General features: G+C 36.1%; 1 protein-coding gene across 2 annotated transcripts in view; it reads left to right on the top strand.

Annotated features, from left to right (window-relative positions):
- Positions 1 to 23,446, top strand: part of DIAPH3 (diaphanous related formin 3) — a 563,950-nt gene that overhangs the window by 285,831 nt on the left and 254,673 nt on the right. The gene's annotated exons all lie outside the window — the stretch shown is intronic.

The following is a 23,446-nucleotide window of genomic DNA, read 5'->3' as shown; positions in this document are numbered from 1 at the left end:
ACTTCTCCATAATCCCCTCCTTCCTAGCCACCCAGTCACCCAGCATTAGGTCTTTAAGGAGGCAATTCCTGCCCTGCCCCCTGTCTTACTTTCTCCCTGTGCTTCATCTTTCCTCCACAACTTGCTGTGCTCTCAAGGCACCACACTCAGGGCTGTCAATAGGCTGCTTTCCCTTTCTTTTTGCTTTGAGGAAGCCCTTTCTGGAAATCTTTCCCTAGCGTTTCTGTTATTCCCTGTACAATTCAGGATCCTGCCTCTTTGTTACCATAATGCCCAGTGTATATATCTAAATGGTTCTTATTACCCTGGAATATAGTCATAGTATTCATTTATGCTTGGAACTTTTTAACAGGCTGAAGTATACCATGCTTATCTTTATATTCCTGACACATGGCCCATCTTCCAGTACATGGTGGCCACATGATACTGGCTAAGTGATTATATGAGATAAGGAAGAGATGAACAGAAAGGAGGGAAAATACATATAGCAAGAACAGTAAAATAAAAAGAAAGTTAAAAATTGTTTTTAAGATTATACTTTTTAGAGCAGCTTAAGGTTCACAGAAAAATTGGGGGCAAGTTACAGAGATTTCCTGTATCTCCCCACCCTCCACCATCTGCAGAAACCTCCCCCTTTATCAACATCTCTCACCATTCATGAACCTACACAGACACATCATAATTGTCCAAAGTCCATAGATTACCTTAGGGTTCACTCTTTTTTTTTTTTTAAACATCTTTATTGGAGTATAATTGGTTTACAATGGTGTGTTAGTTTCTGCTGTATAACAAAGTGAATCAGCTATATGTATACATATATCCCCATATCCCCTGCCTCTTGTGTCTCCCTCCCACCCTCCCTATAGGGTTCACTCTTGGTGTTGTGCATTCTGTGGATTTGGACAAATATATAATGACATGTATCCATCATTATGGTATAATACAGAGTATTTTTTTAAAATCACATTTTGAAATGAAAATGTTAGATACTTTTGAGATAGTTATTTTAATTTTTGTTAAAATGGGTCTCCAGACAATTATTTCTTTGGGTAAGAATGGGTTAATTCAAAAGTAGACCAAGTAACCAACACTTTTGGGCATAAAAGTATAAATTCACACTTTTTTTCAAAACAGAATATAATCACCCTATATGATTCTGCCACCTAACTTGTAGACTTGTCACAGTATTCCACTTTTCTCCTGGTACCACACCTATGTTGGACCTTTTCCTGATCCTTCTTTAACTCAGAAGGCCATGGTGTTTAAGTCTGTCAATACTCAGGTACTCAGTGGTTGTATATTCTAAAAAGTGTTGAGGAAATTGTGATTTGGTATAAGAATCACAGCTTATTGAAACAATTTAAGAAAAGACTGATCAAGATTGGTGAGGGACCTGAAAGAATATGTCCACTGAGCCATTGCTTTCCCATATTTAAAATATCCATCTCTCTCATTCCTCAAGTGTTGATTATTTTGAGTGCTTTGCAAATGTCCAGATAAAAAAATCATTCATGTTTCACAGAATTATCACTTTAAAACTTAACAAAAGACATGGAATTAGTGCACTACAGTGTCTTCTTCAAGGACCCATTTTGGCTTCTTGTAATTACTCTTTCCTTTTCTCTTTAATAATTCATCTTCAATCTTGTCTGTCAATGACATAAATCTTGCCAGTCTCTCCTCCTGGAAAATGCGAAGTTCTATTTGTCTTCAGTTGCTGCTTTTTGGTACCTGTCCAGTTGTCCCAGGACCTTCACATTTCATGATGTTCTAGATAGCACTCTGGCAGTCTCATCTGCAAATCTACCCAGGAAGACATTTGTTTAGAATAATAAACTGTTATAACTCTATCCATAGCTATTTAAATCTTAGAGGTCTGCTTCTTTTAAGATCACAAACGTTCAGCTGTTATTCAGTTATTCTTGTCACTTTGCTTTGCAACCTTCTTGACATGCTTCTACCAGGATCCAGGACTTAATATAGGCTCACTAGCGCAGATGGCTTTTCTTCCACCTAGTTTAGGGCTTATTAATTTAGCTTGCTTTCAATTGTCATTGATCTGTAGCCTGAAATTCTTCAGACATGTAATACTTCTATCATTTTCCTTACGATCTGATTTCTGCTTTTCATCTCCTTTAGCAGTCTAAGTCAAAATGGTCACAGTGCCGTTTGAATTTTTAGTGAAACCTATAGAAATTCTGTTGGTTTAAGTAGTTAAACATCAGTTGTCAGCTAATGTCTGTTGGTTTAAGTAGTTAAACATCAGTTGTCAGCTAATATCTGTCTTGCCCATGCTAGTATTTTCTCTGAAGATCTTTTCTCTCACAGATTACTTCTTAATTCTGCCTACATATGACTCAATGGGGGTACATGTTGACAAAACTCTTAAAAGGCCATTTACACCTTTTTCTTTACATGTTTAACAGGTAGTATAAAATAATGTGTAACAGATGTATCGATTTAGGCAAATATACTGAAATTCACAGAAAATTAGAGGCTTTTTTATGGTTGAACTTAACATAGCTTCACTGCTGATAGACTGAGTATATTTAAGAACATGTCTAGTATTGATCTGAGTTCTCATTAGATGCTTCTGAGGAAATGGCTTCGGGTCCATTAGTGTTGCCTCAGCCTTTTGGTGTTACAAGGGTTTGGATTACCAGATGTTTTATGGATGAATTTAGACCTTGAGATTATATTGGTAACTCTACTGCTGTCTCATGTGTTTTATTTCAATACCTGTCTCCTTGGTTCAGCAATGATTCATTCGTTTGTTCATTTATTTGGCAAATATTTATTGAACACCTACTGTGTGCTGGGCAATGCTCTGGACTCTGAGTTTGTTGCAGTGAACATGTCTCTTACTCCTTCTTGGTCTTACATTTTGGCTGAGTATAGTAACAATATGCACAGAAACAAAAACGTGATGTAATATCAAGTAATACTAAGTACTCCTCAGGAAGTGGTGGCATGAGGGCGGTGCATACGTGTGAGATTAACATGGCTGGGGAAGGCCTCTCCCATCTGAGCAGAAGCCTGTGTGGCTGTCTTGGGGAAGCATGTTATAGACAGAGGAGACAACAAGCTCCAGGCTTTGAGGGATAAGTGAGTGTGACACAGTTGAGGCCGGGGCTGTGGCAAAGTGAATGAGAGGGTGTGGGAATAGGAGGGGACATTAGAGAGATGCCACCAGGATCTTGCAGCCATGTTGTGAGGCCCGTGGACGTTATCCTAAGAAAGCCATTGGAGAGGTTTTTTTTTTGTTGTTTTTTTGGTTTTTTTTTCATTGGAGAGTTTTAAACAAAGAAGTGAAATTATCTTTTCTGTGCTTTAGATTTAGATCGGATTGATTATTCTGGCAGCTGTGTGAGGAACAGATTGCGGGGTGGGGGCATAAATTGAAGGCAATGGCCAGTTAACATGCTATGACAATGATTAAGGTGAGACATAGTGGTGGCTTGACAGGCTTGATGGCAGTGTCTCTGGTGAGAAGGGCAGATTCCATATGTATTTTGTAAGTAGGGAAGCCGGGATTTCCGACAGATTGGATTTAGGGTATGAGAGGGAGTCAAGGATGACCCCCAAGGTGCTTGGCTTGTACAATTTGAAACATAGGAGATCCTGTTTACAGAGGAGAGGAAAAGACTTGTAAGAGAGACAGACTGTGAGAGGGAAGATCACTTAAAACACCTATAGACATCTAAGTGGACCTATGAAATATGTAGTTAGGATGTTAGCTGGGAGTTCAGGGCTGGAGGCATAAATCTGGGAGCCAGTCACATACATGTGGAATTTAAAGCTGTGGGACTGGATGAGATCAGCCAGGGAGTGAATTAGAAATGTAACACAGGAGGCAGTGAAGGGTAAGGCAAAATATGCAAACCTTACTGGTTTTCTCAGTCTTCTCCCTTGAGAGAGACTCATCATCAGCAAGGTTTTGTTTGTTTTTGCTGCTGGTTACCACCTCTCTGAGGAAAATTGCAATCCATGGTCTAGGGAATTGTACAAGGTGATTTTATAATGTGACACTATTGCAGTTTGTTTCAAAAACTAAGCATGAGGAAGGGTGAGAGGGCTGTTTGGCATTTGTGGGATATAATTCATCAGGGACCTTTGGAAAGAAGCTAATGGTCATGAGAATGTGTATCTGTGGAAAGGAAGAAAAAAGTACCTTTGCCTCTAGATTTTGCTCTCATATGAAAGAAAATGGAATGATCTCTAATATATCATAATAATAAATGTATAGTGCCTATATTATGAACTAAGATAAAGTTAAAATGCCAAAAGTGTGCAGGCATATTCTGTGATAAAGTCTCGTTTAATCAAGGGATTGAGTTCATTTAGTTCAAATCTACATCAAAATAGTAATATCAAATCCTGCCATTAATGGGAAAAAATCACTTACATACTACCAATTGTGTTCTCTGTAGAGTGGGAGGATAAGTGGAATTGAACTCTGAATGAATTCTCTTATGAGCTTCTGTTACCTTTGTTACCCTGAAATTAGTAGAATGTCAGCTATATTAAATAACTTTGCAATTCTTTAATTTATTAGAACGAATAAAAACACAGCATAATCAGAATGATATGCTATTTCATTGAGTTGCCAACTCTAGTGAGTTTCTCAAAAACTTTGAATTTTCAGCTGTGATTTATATTGATCTTACCCCTTTTTTCATGTGGTGGCAAAAGGTACGCAATTTTGTTTGTGTTCTATCTGACATGAAAGTAAAATGTAAAATGTTGTGAAATAATTTGATAATATTAAGAAGTGATATCTGTGTCAACTTATCTATATCAGTCTGTTCTTAACACAGCAGCTAGTGACTTAAGGCAGATAATGTTCTGTCTCTACCTATAAACTTATACTGGCTTCCCACCTCAGAGGAGGAGCCTAAATCCTTGCTATAGTTGACAAGGTTCTGCATATGTGCCCCTGCCTCACTGTTTTGTGCCTCATTTTCTACCACTCTCCCCAACTCAGCTTTAACCATGTGGCCTCTGTACTGTTCTTCAAACATGCCAATCACATTCTTGGGAGGTTTACATTGGCTGTTTATTCTCCTTGGACTTATTTCCTACATATATCTAAATGGCTTGCTTCCTCATGTCCTTTTGATCTTTCTTCCTATGTCAACTTTTGGAGGTCTTCTCTGAGTACCCTATTTGAAATTGCCCATAGCACTTCTTTTCCTCTTCCCTGCTTTATCTTTCTCTCAAGCACTCATTACCTTCTCATTTACTATATTATGTTCTGTCCATTAACCTATCTATTAGTTTATCATAAGAATGACTGTGATCATGGCAGGAATCATTCTCTTAGACACCTATTGGTGAATTTCTAATGTCTTGAACAATACCTGGCATGTAATAATCACTAATAAATATCTGATAGATGGATAAATAACTTTCCCTAAGGTGCTTTATGGTTTATTTTAAATACTGAAAAACTAAAACCATTTAGCTCTTGGCTTACTGAGACTTGCCATGCCACATGTTCCTAGTACTGAAACACAAATCTGGGTTAAAATGACTGTCTTGGTATTCCAGGTTCCTTCAAATATCCTTCATTGCATTTCTAGTCTAATTAGACAGACCTGGGTTTGAATTCTTAAGGTACCATATACTGGCTATAAAATTTTGGGGAAGTTTCTTAACACCCCTCAATTTAATTTTCTTTATAAAATGTATGTGAATTTAGAGCCTATCTCATTAGGTTGTAGTGAGATTTAAGGGAGAGCGTGCATGTGTGGAGTCAATAGTGAATAATAAGTGCTCAATTCTGTTAGCTGTTTCATACCCTCCTCTATCTCAATGATTTTATTCACTCCACAATTGTTTTCTAATAACTCTCTTTGACCCTTTTTTTTAGATCTCCCAGGCTTTTTTGTACTTTGACTTTTAAATATACACAATTTAATGTCCAAAGCAGCAAAGGTCATCAGTTAGGAGTGTGGCCTAAAGGCCAGTACTGACTCATGAACCATCTCAGTTATGATCAGCTATCATGACTTCAGGTCTCATGATGAGATATGATGCTGGAGTATTTATTTTCTGTTCATGGGACCAGTTTTCAAGGGGACAATTCAAATTACTGAAAACCTGATTAGGATGAACGTCTCGTATTAGTGGCACGTGTTGGAGCCAGAAATAACCTCTAGCTCTCTGACTAGGTATATCCAACTGAGGGTCTCCGCCTTAGGAATCTCGTGAAATTAAAATCACCCAGTTGCATACAATAATAGCTTGATGGTTATTATAGAAAATGTGCTCAAGGACCAAAAAATACTCCAAATTCATTTTAATTATCTGAGATATTATAATATAGCAGGTTAACCTTCTGCTTGTAAATCATGTCATGCAATAGGAGAGCTAGAGGAGATTAAAAACTTACTCTACATTAGTTTAGTCTGATTATTTTTTAATATGGTATCTGAGACTTATTACACTTAGAAGACGAGAGTTTGCATAATAGGAGCAAGGAGAGAGATTAATTTTGGAGTTTCAGGTCAGTGACATAGGTATTGTATCAAATTAGCAACTATACCACAGTCAAGTAATTACGTGACAATTATATTATTTGGCTTTAGTGATGCACAGTTCACAAGGTATATTTATATACATTTACTTGGTACATCTATCCCTGTGATATGACAGCCTCTTAGGCTTATAAGAACTGAAACTCATATAGAAGAGGTGACAACCCAGAACCCCCCCACCTCATAAACAGAAGAGAAGGATTCAGACTCAGGATTTCTGACTCCACATTTCCATATTTTATTTTGTTTCCTCCATACCGTGTTGCTTCTAAATACAAGATTCCTGATCTATTGGTAAAGAACGCAGGAGGGAGGAGATGTGGGAACGTATGTATATGTATGACTGATTCACTTTGTTATGAAGCAGAAACTGGCGCACCATTGTAAAGCAATTATACTCCAATAAAGATGTTTAAAAAAAAAAAGAAGAATTGTATATATACGAGAGGTGGGAAAGGCTAATGAATGCAAAGGGAAGGTTTTTACAGGTAGACTTTAGCCTACATTTTTAGCCTGCATTTTTGCTCAGGACTAGTCCCATCCCTGCTTTACTGAAGTTTTGTGCTATGGGCAAGTAGAGTCTTTCAGTCCTGTTTTATCAGTGTTTACTTTGTAAGTAGCTCCACTTGGAACTACTCACCACAGTAAAGCACCTCAGTCATTCTGATCAATTGAATGCTGGTATATTCTGAAAGAATTTAAGGTTCCAGTAGCTTTGTATTATGGGTTTCCTTGACACTATCGTTATTTATGCTTTTTCTAATTTCTGATCCAGAATTTTTTGAGGCATTCTATATTTTGAATGCAATTAAGAAGAAACTAGTTCAGTTAGCTTCATGACAGTCCTTTCCTTTATTGCTTAATTGTCTGTTATTCTGTTCTCATTCTATTACTTTATGTACTCTTTTTGCCTTTTTTTTTTTTGCTTTGCTTGTTCTTAGCCTCTTATTTCTTAGTGGATTTTTATAATCTCCTTTGGAACTCTCTCATTCTGACTGTTGGCTTTAGTAATTACCTCTTTTGCCAGTTGAAGACTACTTTTTCCCCTCAACTTTAACCACCCCAAAATTCAGGTTTCCATCTATTTTTTTCTAACCATGGGTCTTAGCTGTAGCCTAATCCTTTGTTAGTTATGTGCCTTGTCTAAATCCTGCCTTCAGACTTTCCTTTGTCTTACCACACCTTAGTCAGTATCCACGTACTTCTCCCATTTTGCCTGAAGTGCAGATCACAGACCTGGGCCCTCTGTCATCTTCAGACAAAGCAATAGACATACTTTATTACTGAAGGGCAGAAGAGTTGCCTGAAAAATGTATCAGGGTGATTTGATTTGAACGCTCCCAAAACGCACCCACCAAATCAATGGCTTGAACTGAAGCATGAACCCAAATGCTGAATGAATTTCTGAAAGGCCATTGATTTATTTTTAGAAGCCCCTGAATGAACTTTATTTGTCCTAATGTAGAAACAGAATAAAAACTGCAAACAATCAATACTAAGAAATGCAGCAAGGTGTCATTCCTAATGAGTTTCAGTTTGGAATAAATACAGAAACACCTTTGCCATTAATATTCTTGTATTAGAGAAGGAGCAAGAATTTGTAAAATGGCATAGGAAAAAATAAAGTCGAGGCAAAGAGTCGGTCATTTAAGAGTATTTTGAGGAGAGTTATTATTTTAAAATATGACTTAGATAACAAATGTTACCGGAAAAGGCCCTCTTATTCTTTATTACTTTTGAGTAAGCTAATCTATGCCATAGTTTTTCCTGTGTCACTTTCTTTTACTTCCACTACCCTGACCTGCCACCCTGAAGTACCACCCCAAACTTTAGTGCCCACTGGTGAGGTCAGCTTCTGGAGATAGAGATAAAAGGGTCAGCTGGCTGGCATCGCATCCAAGGATCCAAGTTCGACTTTCTGATGTCCAGCTCCAACTTTCCCTTTTACTCTGTGACTAACCTTTACCTGGTCCACTGATTAACCTTGAACATGTAATTAATTAACCACTTGTGAGTTTAGGGGATTTAGCCAAAGTGCCTCTTTAATGTAAGTATCTTGTTTATGGTATTTTAATGATTTCTCATAATCCCTCTTTTGTTAAATGAAATTCTGAAAGTCAGGCAGGGGTTGCCATGCCTAAGGTGCTTTTGTTTCATACATGTTAATAAATGGCAACGGGAAGACAAATTTAAAGTAGAATAAAGAATGGGTATTCATTTTAGAATAATATTGTTGAGAAAGGATAAAATCTCAGGGGTGGTGATGCTGGGTCAGCCCATCATAACTGTATATAATTTTGTGTTTGCCATTTGTTGATAACCTATTGTGTTTCAGGCCCTATGCCTCATGTTTTGAATGCTCTGTCCTTTTCCACATAGCAGCTAGAGATCTTTTACTATAAAAGTAAATGTGATTATGTCACTTCCAAGCTTAAAATACTCTAATGGTCTGAAGTTTACTTTGTGTTATATTAATATAGCCAGTCCAGCTTTATTTTGATTAGTGATAACATGGTATATCTTTTTTTGTCCTTTTCCTTTTAACCTACTGTTGTTACAGGCAGCATATTAGTTGAGTATTGATTTTTTTGTTTTTAAATCCAGTGTGATGATTTCTCTTTTTTAACTAGAGGGGCCATTTTCTGTTAATGTGGTTACTGATATGGTGGGATTTGAATCTCCCATCTTGTTATTTATTTTCTATTTATCTCATCTGTTCTTTGGTATTCTTTTTCTCTTGGATTGAGTATTTTAATAACTTTATTTTTCTGTTGGTTAATTAGTTATTACTTTTTGTTTCATTTGTGGTTGTTTTAGGGTTTTCATAACATATTTTTAACTACCTTCCAAGGATATGATACCACCTTAAGTGTGGTGTGAAACCTCACAACAATGTTCTCCCATTTTGGGCTGTGTGCACTTGTTATCACACATCTTACCTTGGCGTATGTTTAAACTCATAACATGTTGTTATTTTTACTTTCAGCAAATCAGTTGTCTTTTTTATATACATACTCCAGCATTCTTCACTCTGTTGTGTACATCTTCCATCTGGAATCATCTTTCTTCCGCCTGAAAAATTGCCTGTAACATTTCTTCCAGTGCTAATGAATTCTTTCAGTTTTTATATGTCTGAGGAAGTCTTTTTTAACCTTCATTTTGAAGTGTTTTCATGGGTATGAAATTCCAAGTTGATAGTTCTTTCTTTCAGCACTTTAAACATGTTACCGCACTGTCTTCTTGTTTGAATTATTTGGGCAGGAAATCTGCCATCACCCTTAACTTTGTTCCTCTGTACATGTTTCTTTTTTTCTCTGGTTGCTTTTGAAGACTTTCTTTATCGCTCGTTTTGAATAATTTGATTATGATGTATCTTGGGTGTAGTTTTCATCATATTTTTGTCCTTGGGTTTCATTGAGTTTCTTGGATCTGTTGGTTTATAATTCTCTTTAAATTTGGAATTTTTTTAGCCATTATGTTTGTCAGATATCTTTTCTATACCTCCCTTCTCTCCTCTGTATCAGAGACGTAAGTTACACATATATTATTTTATTATTACACATATGTTAGGCTTCTTAAAGTTGTTCCACAGCTCATTGATGCCCTTTTTATTTTCTTTTTCCTCTTTTTTCATTTTGGACATGCATTCCAGTTCAATAATCTTTTCTTTTATGGTGTTTAATTTGCTGTTTTTCCTATTTAGTCAGCTCAGATATCATAGCTTTCTATTCTAGAAATTCAGTTCAGGTATTTTTGAAAAAATATCTCTCATGTCTCTGCTTAAAATCCTTAATCTTTCCTCAACCTTCTCAAACATATGAAGTATAATAACTTTAAACTTTCTCATCTAGTATTTCTATCATCTGTGCATTTGTAGGTCTGTTTTTATCAAATTTTTTCCTCATTGTTTGTATTTTCCTGATCCTTTGGGCTCCAAACAAAAATTTTACCATGCTGTACCCTAGATACCTTTGTATTCTTATAAATATTCTTGAACTTTGTTTTAGGAGGCAGTTAAATTACTTGGAAACTGTTTCAGACTTTTATGGCTTGTTTTTAAACTTTGTGACATGGTATCAGAGTAGCCTTGAGTCTAGAACTTATTTTTCCCCACAATTAAGGCAATACCCTTCTGAGTACCCTACTCAATGTCCCATGAATTATGAGGTTTTTCCACTCTGCCTGTTGAGAACAAGTAAGTGTTCCCAGCTTTGTCTGAGAATCGGACACTATTACCTCCAGTGCTTTTGACTGATTCTTTCCCCAGCCTTCAGTAGTTTTCTCACATGCATGTGGTGGATACTACAGTTAAAGACATGAGCGGGAAACTCTTGAGATCTCTGGAGCTTTCTGTCTGTGCTACTCTTTCCTTTCTGATACTCTGCCCTGAGAATTCTAGCTGCCTTGGCATTCCCAGACTCTCACCTCCCTCTCAATCATGGACACCTCCTGCCTCCACCTGGGTTCCTTCTCCCTGTGCTGCAGTTTGGAAACTCTTTCTAAACAGTAAGCTGGGACGGTCACAGGGCACACCTGTTTCCCTTTCTCAGGCACCACCATCCCACACTGCCTGGAGTCAGTGCCTGAAAACTGTTGCCTCAGGGCGGCAGGGAGAAGGGAGATAAGTCCAGTCCCTGTTTTTCCATCTTTGGCCAGAAGGGGAATTTCCTTCTGGTCATTCTAATGGTTTCTAGTTTCATTATAATTTGTAAGATAATCTTGTGTCTGTTTCTTCAGTCTTATATTTTACCACTGCCTTCATTGTCCGCTGTGTCTCAGCCACATTCGTTTTTTGCTCCCACCTCAGATTTGCACTTACTCCTGCTGCAACCTCTGCTTCAGCCCAGGTGCCACTTTCCTGTGGTAGGGCTCATCATCCTGGTGTCCCCTCCACCATCATCCCACTTATTCATGAGCACTTATCCTTAACTACAGGGATCCTGTCTACTTGTTTTATTGTTTTCCTGTCTTTTTCTCTCCCTTTCTCCATCTGTTTACTTTAGTACAGCCATTTGGACCAGGTCCCTGTCATCTTATTTTCAGTGTGATTCCCCAAGGCCTTAAACAGAGTTTGGTACATAATAAGTATTCAGTAAATACTCTGATACATAAATAAATGAGTAATTATATCTGACTCTCACATAACTCCAGAAATAAGCATTACCATTTCAGAGCTGAGGCAACTTGTTCACTCAACTAGTAACTAGTACAGCTCAGCTGTGAACCATAGTTTTATGACATTAAAGGACGTCCTTCATTTTTTATGGTGGCAGTCACTCTTGTGTGTTTGTTTGCCGTAGGTGCCCACTGTACTTGAAGTTGCTTTTAGCACTGGTTTCTGTATGCTTCATCACTGGAGCAAATTTATTTTTGATATTTAAATATTAACTTGAGTTAATAATAAGTACAAATTACTTAGTATGTTTATGTAGGAGCTTAAATTATTGAGCTGTTGAACTTGAAATTAAGTTTTTGGAAATTTTGTCAGTTACTCCTTTTTCTTCTTTGGGATTTTAAATCTTCTAAATAGGCAACTAAAAAGTGGGGCATTTGAGTCCATAATAGGAATTATGATTGTTTTTTGTTGTTTTTTGGTATAGAAACATGATGCTTTCTAGTTAGACCATCTATGTAGTATTGAAATTTTATGGCACAATCTGCTTAATGTGTTTCATTTGCAAAATCGAAACAAAACATCATTATAGTCACATACTAATTACTAGCCATGCATCATTCATTTGAAATAAAGCCTAAAGCATTTTGTAGCTGTAAGCAAAAAGGTCTCTTATGATTCATCACTTTGCAAACAACATTGTTTTAAGGTTGCTTTTTAGATCTGAGTATCATCTAGTGCCTGAGAAGCATTTCCTGTATTCTGCAAATCTCATCATACAGGTCTCGATATTCTCTTCTAAGACTACTTTGGAAACATAATGGAAAAGGGAGACTGGACTAATGAAACTAAGTTACTGTAGAGTTAGGCAGTTTTATCGCAGTGGTGGCTTAAGGTGTAATTGTTGTAGATATAGACTGGTTTATTTTATATCTCATTCTTGATGCCATCTAGAAAGGTCTGTAAAGTGCATTTTTAATGAAGTTCAGTAAATACTATAACCGGTATTCTACTTAATGGCTCTCCCCATTAACACAAAGGTGAAAATTTGATGAAAATAAATTGTATACATACTATATTTATATAGTCTCAAAGCATCTTCCTATAAGTAACTTATTAATTATATAGGGAAGATGTAACTTTACATTGATTGGAAAAACTGGTGGACATAACCTTAGCTAAATATTTATGTATTGTATTATAGTATATATACACATATGTATTTCCTTTATAATACATATATATGAAGAGGAAGAGAGAGAATATGATGGAGCAAATGATACAAAATGGAAACACTTGGTTAATCTGGGTAAAGAGTTTTTTGTATTCTTAAAACTGAAATTGTAATAAAAACGTTTTAAAATTCCATTTACAGTAACAAAACTATAAAAATACTTAGGAATAAATTTTTTAAAAGCTGGGTAAACCACTAACAATGATAAAATGGATAAAATATTCAGGTCCTCCATTTTAAGGCCATAGACAACCAGTAGAAAAAAACTGCAAGCTTTGGGAGAATAGAAACTGCATGAACTTGTGAATGCCCAGCTTTTGGTCTGGCGAAAGTTTTCCGATAATAGCACAGAGAGCTGGGGTTTGAGCAGAAAGTGGTTTTCTCTGGAGCGCGGAAGCAGGGATCAGAATTTATAGCAGCTGAAACAGGGCAGGCCATTATAGGGGAATGAACTGTGCAGAAAGGGACTCCAATTTTCCATGTGGGAGTCTCCCTGGAGTCTGTGCCTGGAGGCTGAGCTGTCCATATGCTGAGCAAGATTTGCCAGATAGCACCTGCTGCACGATGAGGGTAGAAGAGAGATACTAGGGGTCCACATTCCTAAGAGGCATTGGAGTTCTGGCCCTGCCAGAATAGAGTTAGCTTCTTGACACCTCATTAGCTTACTTGGCATTCACTCAAACAACTGGAAAGGTTATACCTTAGGAAAGAAGACCAACATCCTAAAGGAGTACCTACTCTAGACTCACTCTAAGAAAACCTATAATCAAGTCTACAGGCTTCTCTGGGAAGAATGAGTCCTACCAAGTTAGAGGGGCTAGAGAAACAACTCCCACTTTCCACAGAGCCACACTAACAAAGTGTAAGCTCAAGCCTATTAAGCCTATAAATAAGCCTACCGAGAAATTTAAGGTGATCACCCAATGATTGATTTGCCTGCTAAAACAAAAAGGAACATTCTTCAAAGGAATATTACAACTCAAGAGTTGTTATAACATTTCATCATTTAATTAAGAAGTAAAGATTAATAAAATGGGATGTATTGTAAAAGAAAAAAAAACAGTCAAATAAACAAGACGGCCCAGGTTTTAGATTTCAAATGCAAAAACTTTAATGTGGATATTATAAATATGTTCAAAGAACTAAAGGAAATTATCTTTTAAGAATTGAAGGAAAACATGATCTTAATTAAGGAATCTTTGCAGGGAAATGAAAACTATAAAAATTTGCCATATGGGAATTCTCAAACTGAAAAGTTCAATAACTGAATTAAAATATTCAGTATATGGGTTAATAGTATATTGGAGATAAACAGTCTAAAACACCTGTAATTGTAGTCCCAAAAGGAGAAGAAAGTGAGATTGTGGCTGGCAAAATATTTGAAGAAATAAGGGCCAAGAAATGCCAAATTGAGTGGAAAATATAAACTTAGGGTTCAAGAACCTCAGCAAACCCCAGTCAGGATAAATATAAAGAGAAAGACATTTTGGCACATTCCAGTCAAACTGCTGAAAGACAAAGACAAAGAGAAAGTCATGAAAGTGATTTGAGGAGGGGAAAACATATAAGAAAACAAGGAGAGAGATTTAGCTGACCTTGCAGAAATAATGGAAAGCCGACGTCAACAGAAGAGTGTATTTTAAATGTTGAAATAAAGAAACTCAGTAAACTCAAAATTCTCCATTTAGTAGATACCCTTCCCAAAATAGGGTAAAATAAATACATTTTTATTTCTGTGAAAACAGAGAGTTTGTGACCATCGGACCTGCCCTACAAGAAATGCTAAAGTTGTCCTACAGGCCAAATGGAAATGATACTAGATGAAAAGTGATATCCACAAAAAGGAATGGAAACCATGTGAAATAATCAATGAACTATGTTTTCTTTCTTCTCATAATTTACTTAAAACTAATAATTAAAAAAATAACATTGCAGGATAAGGTTTATATGTATATAGAAGTAAAAGATATGATAGTAGCACAAATGATTGGGTAGGACAAATGGAATTATGCTGTTGTAACATTATAACACACATAAAATGAACCGGAAGGTGGGAAGTGTGAGTGAAATGCTGGAAGGGGGAGGCAGGAAATGAAACCTATGAACCGGCACAATACTGACTTAATAGTCACTCTAAATAGACTATATAAAGATGCATATTGGTAGTCCTAGAGCAACCAGCAAAAATATAGTAAAGAGATATAGTTAAGAAACCAGTAGAAGAAATAAAATGGAATACTAAAAATTGCTTGATAAACACAAAAGCAGGAAGGGAGAAAAGAGAGGTAAAAATCAGAAAGGACAAATGGAAAACAGATACTAGACAATAAGAAAAGTAGCATAGCTTTGTATATTTCAGAGAATGTATATTTCAAGACAAATCATATTATAAGAAATAGAGGCATTACACAAGGATACAAGGAGTAATTTACAAGAAACAATCATCTTAAATATGCATGCACCTAATAAAGAACATTAAAATTCATGAAGCAAAACCTGTAGAATTAAATGGAGAAACAGATAACTTCACAATCATAATGAGACTTTAATGCCCCCTTTCAGTAAATTCTAGAAAAAGTAGATCAAGAAACAAATCAGTAAATAATTAGAAAATCAAGACAGTTCTATCAACCAGCTTGTTCTAATTGGTATTTATAGAACATTGCCCATATAACTGCAGAATATACATTCGTTTCAAATACACGTGGAACATTCACCAAGGTAGACCATATGGGAACATAAAATAAGTCTCAGTAATTTTCAAAAGACTGAAATCTTGTAGAGTATGTTTTCTATGTAAATTGGAATTAAATTGGACAACAACAATAATAGAACATCTCTCACTGTTTGAAAATTGGATAACATAGTTTTAAATTATTTGTGGGTCAAAGAAGAAATAATTTTAAACCTAATGAAAATGAAAGCACTGAAAAAGAAAACTAAATTCTCATATTTCCATCAGGAATCAAAGAAGGGAATCTACTACAGAAAATTAGAGACCCACATCATACATAAACATATATACAAAAATTGTCAAAACATTTTTGTATCAAATAGTGCAGTGCCTAAAAAGCTCTGTGTCATTACCAAGCTGTGCAAGGTTGGTTTAACATTTGAAAATTAATTAATGTAGTTGACCATATTATCAGAAAATAAGGAAAAAAATCATATAATTATCTAGATTCAAAATAAAAAGCATTTGACAGAATTGTATCTTGTTTATGATATATAAAAACTCTTAGCAAGTAGAAATAGAAGGAAACTTTCTCAACCTGATAAAGGACATCTATGGAAGACATGGAGCTATCCTCATACCTAGTTGGAAAAGATTAAATTCTTTGTCATTTATGATTGGAAACCAGGCAAGGATATCTATTTTTATCACTTTTCTGCATTATAATATATGTTCTAACTTGTGTAATAAAAGAAAATGAGATAAAAGGCCTGTACATTGGAAATGATGTAAGTGAACTTATTATCTATGTAAATACGTAAGGAATCTGTAGTAAACTTTGTTAGAAGGTCACAAAATAGTCACTGTACCAAAATCAGTTGTATTTTTCTCTATAAGCAATGATATATCAGAAAGCAAAATAAAAAATAGTACTATTTTCAATAGCATCAAAAAATGTAAAATACTTAAGGTTGCATTTCACTGAACATGTGCAAATTTTCTACACTGCAAACTACAAATTATTGCTGAGGGAACTTGAAGAAGTTGTAAATAAATGGTGATACATACCATGCTCCTAGAGTGGAAGACTCAATTTGTTAAGATCTCATTTTTCCCTCAAATGATCTATAGATTCCTAATACACATACGATACACATTCTCAATCAATCCCAGCAGGTCTTATAATAGTAACTGACAAGATATCACAAAAATTCATATGGCATGCAAAGGACCTGGAATGGACAAAATCAATTTTGAAAAAGAACAAACTTGGAGGACCTAGACTACTGATTTGACATCAAGACAGTAAGGTTTTGGCTTAAGGATATATAAATGTTTTTCTTAAAAGTATAGAAATAGATTCACAAAGATACCATCAATTGATTTTTCAACAAAGACTTTAAGGCTAGTGAGTAGAGAAAGGAACTTCTTTGTACCAAATGATGCTGCGAAACTTGGATATTCTATTGACTAAAATGAATCTCAACTCCTTCATCACACCACGCAGAACAGTTAATGAGGGATGGAATATAGACCTAAATGTGCAAAGATAAAATAAAAGCTTCAAGAATAAAGCATAACATTGGCAAAGGGGGCGTAAAGTGTCATAAGCCACTTTGTAAAAAGTTTGACAATTTCTTATAAGGTTAAGCATGCATTTACACTATACTATTTAATGGAAATGAAAAGACTCATACAAGAATATTCATAATATCCTGTATTAGTTTCCCTGGGCTGCCATAACAAATGTCCACAACGTTAGTGATTTAAAACAACAGTAATTTATTCTGTCATATTTCTGGAGACCAAAAGTCCTACATCAAGCTGTTGGCAGGGTTGGTTCCTTCTGGAGACTCTGAGGAAGAATCTGTTCCATGCCTCTCTCTTAGCGTCTGGTAGCTGCTTGTAGCCTTTGGTATTTCTTGACTTTTAGCATCACTCCAGTCTCTGCCTCCATCTTCACAGTCTTCACATTGCCTTCTCCTGTGTGTGACTTTCTCCTTTCTTGTAAAATGACATGGCATTAGATTTAGGGATCTCCCTGAATCCTGCATGATCTCACCTGGGGATCTTTTAATTACATCTGTAAAGACCCTGTTTCTACATAAGGTCACCTTCACAGGTACCTGGTTTAGGACTTATCCTTCCAGTGCCTATTCATTCCAACCCACTACACAGCCCCAAACTGGGAAGAAACCAAGAAGTCCATCAACTTTTTGGTTTAGGAAAGAGGCTGAACAAATATTGGTGTATTCTTGCAATGAAATATTGCTCATTAATAAAAAGGAACAGTACTCAATCATACTAACATGTGTGTGAATCTCAAAGTCATTTTATTGAGTGAAAGACGCCAGACACCAAAAGTGTTTCCTGAAAGTTTCATTTATATAAATTTCAAGAACAGGCAAAACTTAGTTATAGTGATAGCAATCAAAACATTGGTTTCCTATGTTAGGGTGGGGATTGTCTGGAAGCAGACATGAATGAATTTAAGACACCAGAAAGGTTCTGGGTTTTATGCCAGCTTTTTAATTCATCAGATATGAAACTTATGTGTTGAGTGTTTGCTAAGACTGCCAAATTAAATAAGAAGTCTCTCGCTCTCTAACTTTACCACTTTCAGATCCTGAGTATCTGCAGAGCTCATTTGGACCTCCTGTGAAATCCTTTGTGGTCCAGAATTGATAAGCATTTGTAGACAAAGAGAAAGCATATCTGATGTCTATAGCTAATTGTCTATTTCTTGACTACCTGGAGGAATATACATTTTATCCTTTTAATTTTTTTTTTTTGGTATAATTCTTGGCTTTACCTTGCTCCTTTGGAAAAATATAAAAAATGCAACTTTGCCACAGCAAAGTACAAAAAATGTACTTTGCTTTTGTGTAGTTTTAAAAAAATAATATTAGCTTATGAGTTTTATTATCATAAGGGCACATTTATTTTAAAAATACTCTTGATATTCTGAGCACTACCCAGGCATAAGGCACTTGAATAGCTATGTTTTTGATGCCTTTCCTAAAGTGAAATGAACTTTTTTTTCTTAGAATTCTGGAGATTATGAAAATACTGGCCAGCTAACAGTAAAGGAAGACATTTTTCATATAGTTTAATTAGAAAAATCAAGTTCAAAATTTTTCCTAAGTGTCTTAAGTCTGTTGTTAGATCACCTTCCTTTCTCAGATGTCACTTTTCTCCCTCAACCCTTTGTCGTTTTCTCTAGTCTTGTCTTTCACAAAGATGCACTCGTTTTTTCACAGTCTCCTTGCTTCTCACACCTCTCTTACAGGGAGTGGAAGAATTAGCAAATGTGGAAATAAGAGTGGAGAGTGCAGTGTAACGGGACAACAAAAGTGGATCTGGAAACATACAGGGGTAGTTAGGTATACCAAGAAGAAAGGAAAGAAATATGAAGTAGTAGCAGGCAGAGCTCACAGCAGGGTCAACCTGTCTCCATAGTGTTTTGTCTAATAACTACCGTGGGGAAATTAAAGTCTGTTCCTACTCATAGGAAAACATTGTAGAAGTATTGATAGTTTGAGTATCAGGTGGCTTTTAAGTTGCGGTTATTAATTTCCACGTTGTGATTCTCTGAGTGGCATGCACAGTTAGTCAGCAGCAAGTTAGCTCTAGGCTCATGCCCTACTGTCCCTGTGACCTTGAAGGAGTCATTTAACCTTACAGAAACGCCGTCTCATTATTCCTTATAATTATGTATTTACAACATGTATAACGTAAAGGTTTAGAGTAGTAAATCAAGTAAGACTCAAGCTAGTAACTTTTCAATCAGCAGGTTACTTGTATTAGAAAGAAAGTTGAATGATTAATTAGTCTTACCACAACCTTAGGGAAGAATAATGAAGATATAGAGGATGTTCTCAAATTTCTTTTGAGGTGCGCCTACACGAGGCTGCAGGCAAGAAGTGGGGGAAAACCCAACCCGTTTTGAATAAGTTGGCTCCTGAAAATCTCATATTTATAAAAGAAACTGAATAAAGAGGATATAGTGTTAAGTGTAGCTGGTGTAAAAATGTCAGATGGATTCTGTTTTTTCCCCCCGTGAAATAATGGATAAAATTAAAATTATATGAGAAAAAGATAACCATAGTGAGATTATGGGAGATTACATCTCCCTGAAGACTTTTTCTCCTTTTTGCCCTTTAAGACAGATGGAAAGAATTCAGTGATACAAGGGCAGCAACCACCACTTCTGTGCCTTTCGCAGCACTGAGTAGGCACCCAGTCAATCAATGCTTGTTGGTTCACGGATTTTCTAAAGGTCTTTTCATCTTACTTTGTACCTGCTCCAACAACATGTATATTGCCAACAAGCAAAATTTTGAAATAAAAATTACCCTTAGTGTTCTGGATATTGTTTGTTGATTTTATCCAGTCACTGTTCTTAAGGTTTTTTCATTCTGGCACGTGACATCTGTGGTGGTGTGATGGGGTGGTTGCCGGAGTACTGCTGCCTGCTTTCAAAAAATAGTAATAAAACCAAAATATTTTTACTTTCTTTTTTATGCCTTTAGGTTGATCTTCAGACTATAACTCATTATTGTCAGATTTTGGTGCTATGTGTTTACATTGCTAGGACTCTGTAATAATAAATGTAAAGGATACCTCTGTAAAAATGAATTCTAATTTCTTCTAACATTCTGATTATTAACTATCTTACAGTTAAACTTTTGCAGTAACCCTTCCTCTCTTCATCTTTTTTTTTATGACTTTCTGTTACTGTTGAGAATATTATTTGAGCATCACAGCACTCCATTTATGCATTCAGTCTAGTCTTTTGCAGACAAGTCATAGTTCTAGATTCTTGGGCAAGCAAACAGAATGCAAATGTCCAGTGGTTTTTTTGTTTTTGTTTTTTTAGATATTTATTCATTTGGCTGCATCGGGTCTTAGTTGTGGCGCATGGGCTCCAGAGGCGTGGGCTCCCCAGTTGTGGCACGCGGGCTCCACAGTGCACAGGCTTAGTTGCCCTGCGGCACTTGGGATCCCAGTTCCCTGACCAGGGATCGAACCCACGTCCCCTGCATTGGAAGGCCGACTCTTAACCACTGGACCACCAGGGAAGTCCCAGCAAATGTCTAGTGTTGATAGAATATGTGAGGGGGTGAAGAAACATTCTTCAGGATTTAAAAAATATATATATTTTCCCTCTTTTTACCTTTTTTCTTTGATCCCATCTGAAGAAATAGAGTTTGATTTGCCCAGTGAGAAAAATAACTCTGCTATTATCTTCATAGATTACAAGATTTAGATCTTAGAACATTAGCTTTCATTGACTTTTTTTTGTTGTTGTTATTTTTAAAATAAAAGGGGCAGCCATTTGGCCTAGGGGATTAGCGTAGGCTAAATGGTAGACCCTGTACAGGATCTAGTTCTGGTGATCTCTCAAATTCCTTTCCAGTGCAGTAATTTTGTTCACCAAAATGCATTTGTTTCTTATCAGCCAAAATACTAACTTTTCAGAATTTGGAAGAAAGAACAATATGAAAAGGACATCTAATTTAAAAAGGTGTTCAAAGATCTGTTTAGGTTACCCTTCCTGACTTGGCTTTGTCAGGGTATTTGATAAACTCATAGCACTTTGTTCTGCATTACATCATAGACTTACTCTATTTTTTCAAGGTACCTGTCCCTAGTGCCAGGTAGACTCATTACTCATACAAATCTAGGTTATATTTTTTTAGGAAAATTAATTACTTTGTACTGGCTACATATGGTTAGCTTGTCAGCAGGAAAGCTTTAACATACTTCGGCGTAGTTTAATGTAGGCATTTAAGTAGTCTTTTTTCTCTTTGCACATGAAGTAGTACATTAATATATGTTAAAATTAATATATTTTGCAATACTAATGTTTTGCATGGGGTACTGGAGAATTCTTCTCTTGTTTATTGCAAAGTACCAAATACCTGATTTCGTAATCATGAATGAGGGCATAGGCTGAAAGCAGAGATGCCGTGGGCCCATCATACACCTTCTGAATGGCCATAACTGTATGTGCTCATGTGAGTGCTCCCTTATATGTCTTAATATTCTAAAGGATAAATTAAATGTAACAGAGCATGGTACAGCATTGGTCCGGTATAATATGAATATGTACAAATATTACATTTGTAATATTTAAGTAAGGGTACAAATTCCAGGTAAGTGAGTCCATTTGGGAGCATTTTAAGACAAATGAAATGACTTTATCAGAAGTAATCACTGCTTACCTCTACTTTGTGTGCTAGACATACAATGTCCAAACAATGATTCATGCCCACTAAGAATTGGTATTCTAATAAGGTCTCACTTTGTCTTTCATAAATTTTTATATTACTAAAATTCATTTTATAAAACCATTATTAATAATGTTTCTTTGTACTTCAAAAAAATGTCATTTTTGAGCTTACAGTTTCTTTACTCTCTTCTAGGAGAAAAATTTTTATTTTCTCTAGATGGGATTTTGAAGACGTTCCTTGAATTCAAGGAATTTTAAGACATTCCTTAGAATACTTTGTAGAGGAGACGTCTTACTAATTATATTAGTTGAGCTTTTAGAATCTTGGTTGCATACACATAAGCATTTAACACATCAAGTTGCTGGGGAGAATGCTATATGTAAATTAGATATATTATTTGCTGAGAAACTATTTAGTGACTGTAAGAACTTGGTTCCTCTGAAGATATTCTCTCAGAGGTATCTACTGAGAGCTCTTTATTGCTCCATTTTGTTAGATGAGTACACTGGGTTATGTTGTTAAGTCATTAAGGCAGTGTCTGTAGTATCCTATCGGAATCTAATAAGTTCAGGCTTTTGTATGGTACATTTTATTTTAAATAACAATTGTAATATTATGAGCAGATAGTTTTTAACAGAAATCCTATAAGCTTCATGTGGCATTGTTTTTTAGCTTTTCAGGGTCAGTGATTAACAGAACTATTCCCTATTTTGATCCTATCCTGTTCTGTCACTTTTTTTTCCTGACCTTGCCTCAAAGTGCTTTTGATGTTTATAATCGTTGTTGAAGTTCACCTGTTTTACCACTGCTGCCCCATCAATCTGTTTTTGTTTTTTTTTTTAACATCTTTATTGGAGTATAATTGCTTTACAATGGTGTGTTAGTTTCTGCTTTATAACAAAGTGAATCAGTTATACATATACATATGTTCCCATATCTCTTCCCTCTTGCGTCTCCCTCCCTCCCACCCCTCTAGGTGGTCACAAAGCACAGAGCTGATCTCCCTGTACTATGCGGCTGCTTCCCACTAGCTATCTATTTTACGTTTGGTTTGGTAGTGTATATATGTCCATGCCACTCTCTCACTTTGTCACAGCTTACCCTTGCCCCTCTGCATATCCTCAAGTCCATTCTCTAGTAGGTCTGTGTCTTTATTCCCGTCTTACCCCTAGGTTCTTCATGACCTTTTTTTTTTTTTTTCTTTCTTAGATTCCATATATATGTGTTAGCATACGGTATTTGTTTTTCTCTCAAATTCCTAACATGTTTGGTCAAGGAATCCACATGTAACTTAAATGTGGTATGTCTACAGCCTTCAGGCCCTTCCGCCTCACGTGTGTTGCTAGCACATGGTTCGGGGGTAAATTTAAGGCAAGAACTTGCTGACCCTCTAGCCCTTTTTTTCTTTCAACATTTTCAACCCCCTATATACCCAGTAAGGAAACGCAGAGTCCCAAATGGGGCTAGCCTGGCACGTGGCAGACCTGTGGCTTTGCACCGCTTCTGTCTCCTGCTCTGCCCATGTTTTCTAACTCTGACTCTGCTAATTTAGCATGTGTCAGGAGTCATTCTGCTGTCCTGTGTTTCTGAAGAAAGTCAATTTAGCACAAATTGGGACCTATTTACTCTCCTTCAATCTAACACATACTG

The sequence above is a fragment of the Balaenoptera musculus genome, chromosome 18 (assembly GCF_009873245.2).
Source record: "Balaenoptera musculus isolate JJ_BM4_2016_0621 chromosome 18, mBalMus1.pri.v3, whole genome shotgun sequence".
NCBI lineage: Eukaryota > Metazoa > Chordata > Mammalia > Artiodactyla > Balaenopteridae > Balaenoptera > Balaenoptera musculus.
Note: the sequence above shows the minus strand (reverse complement) of the source record. Positions and strands in the feature narration are given on the sequence as shown.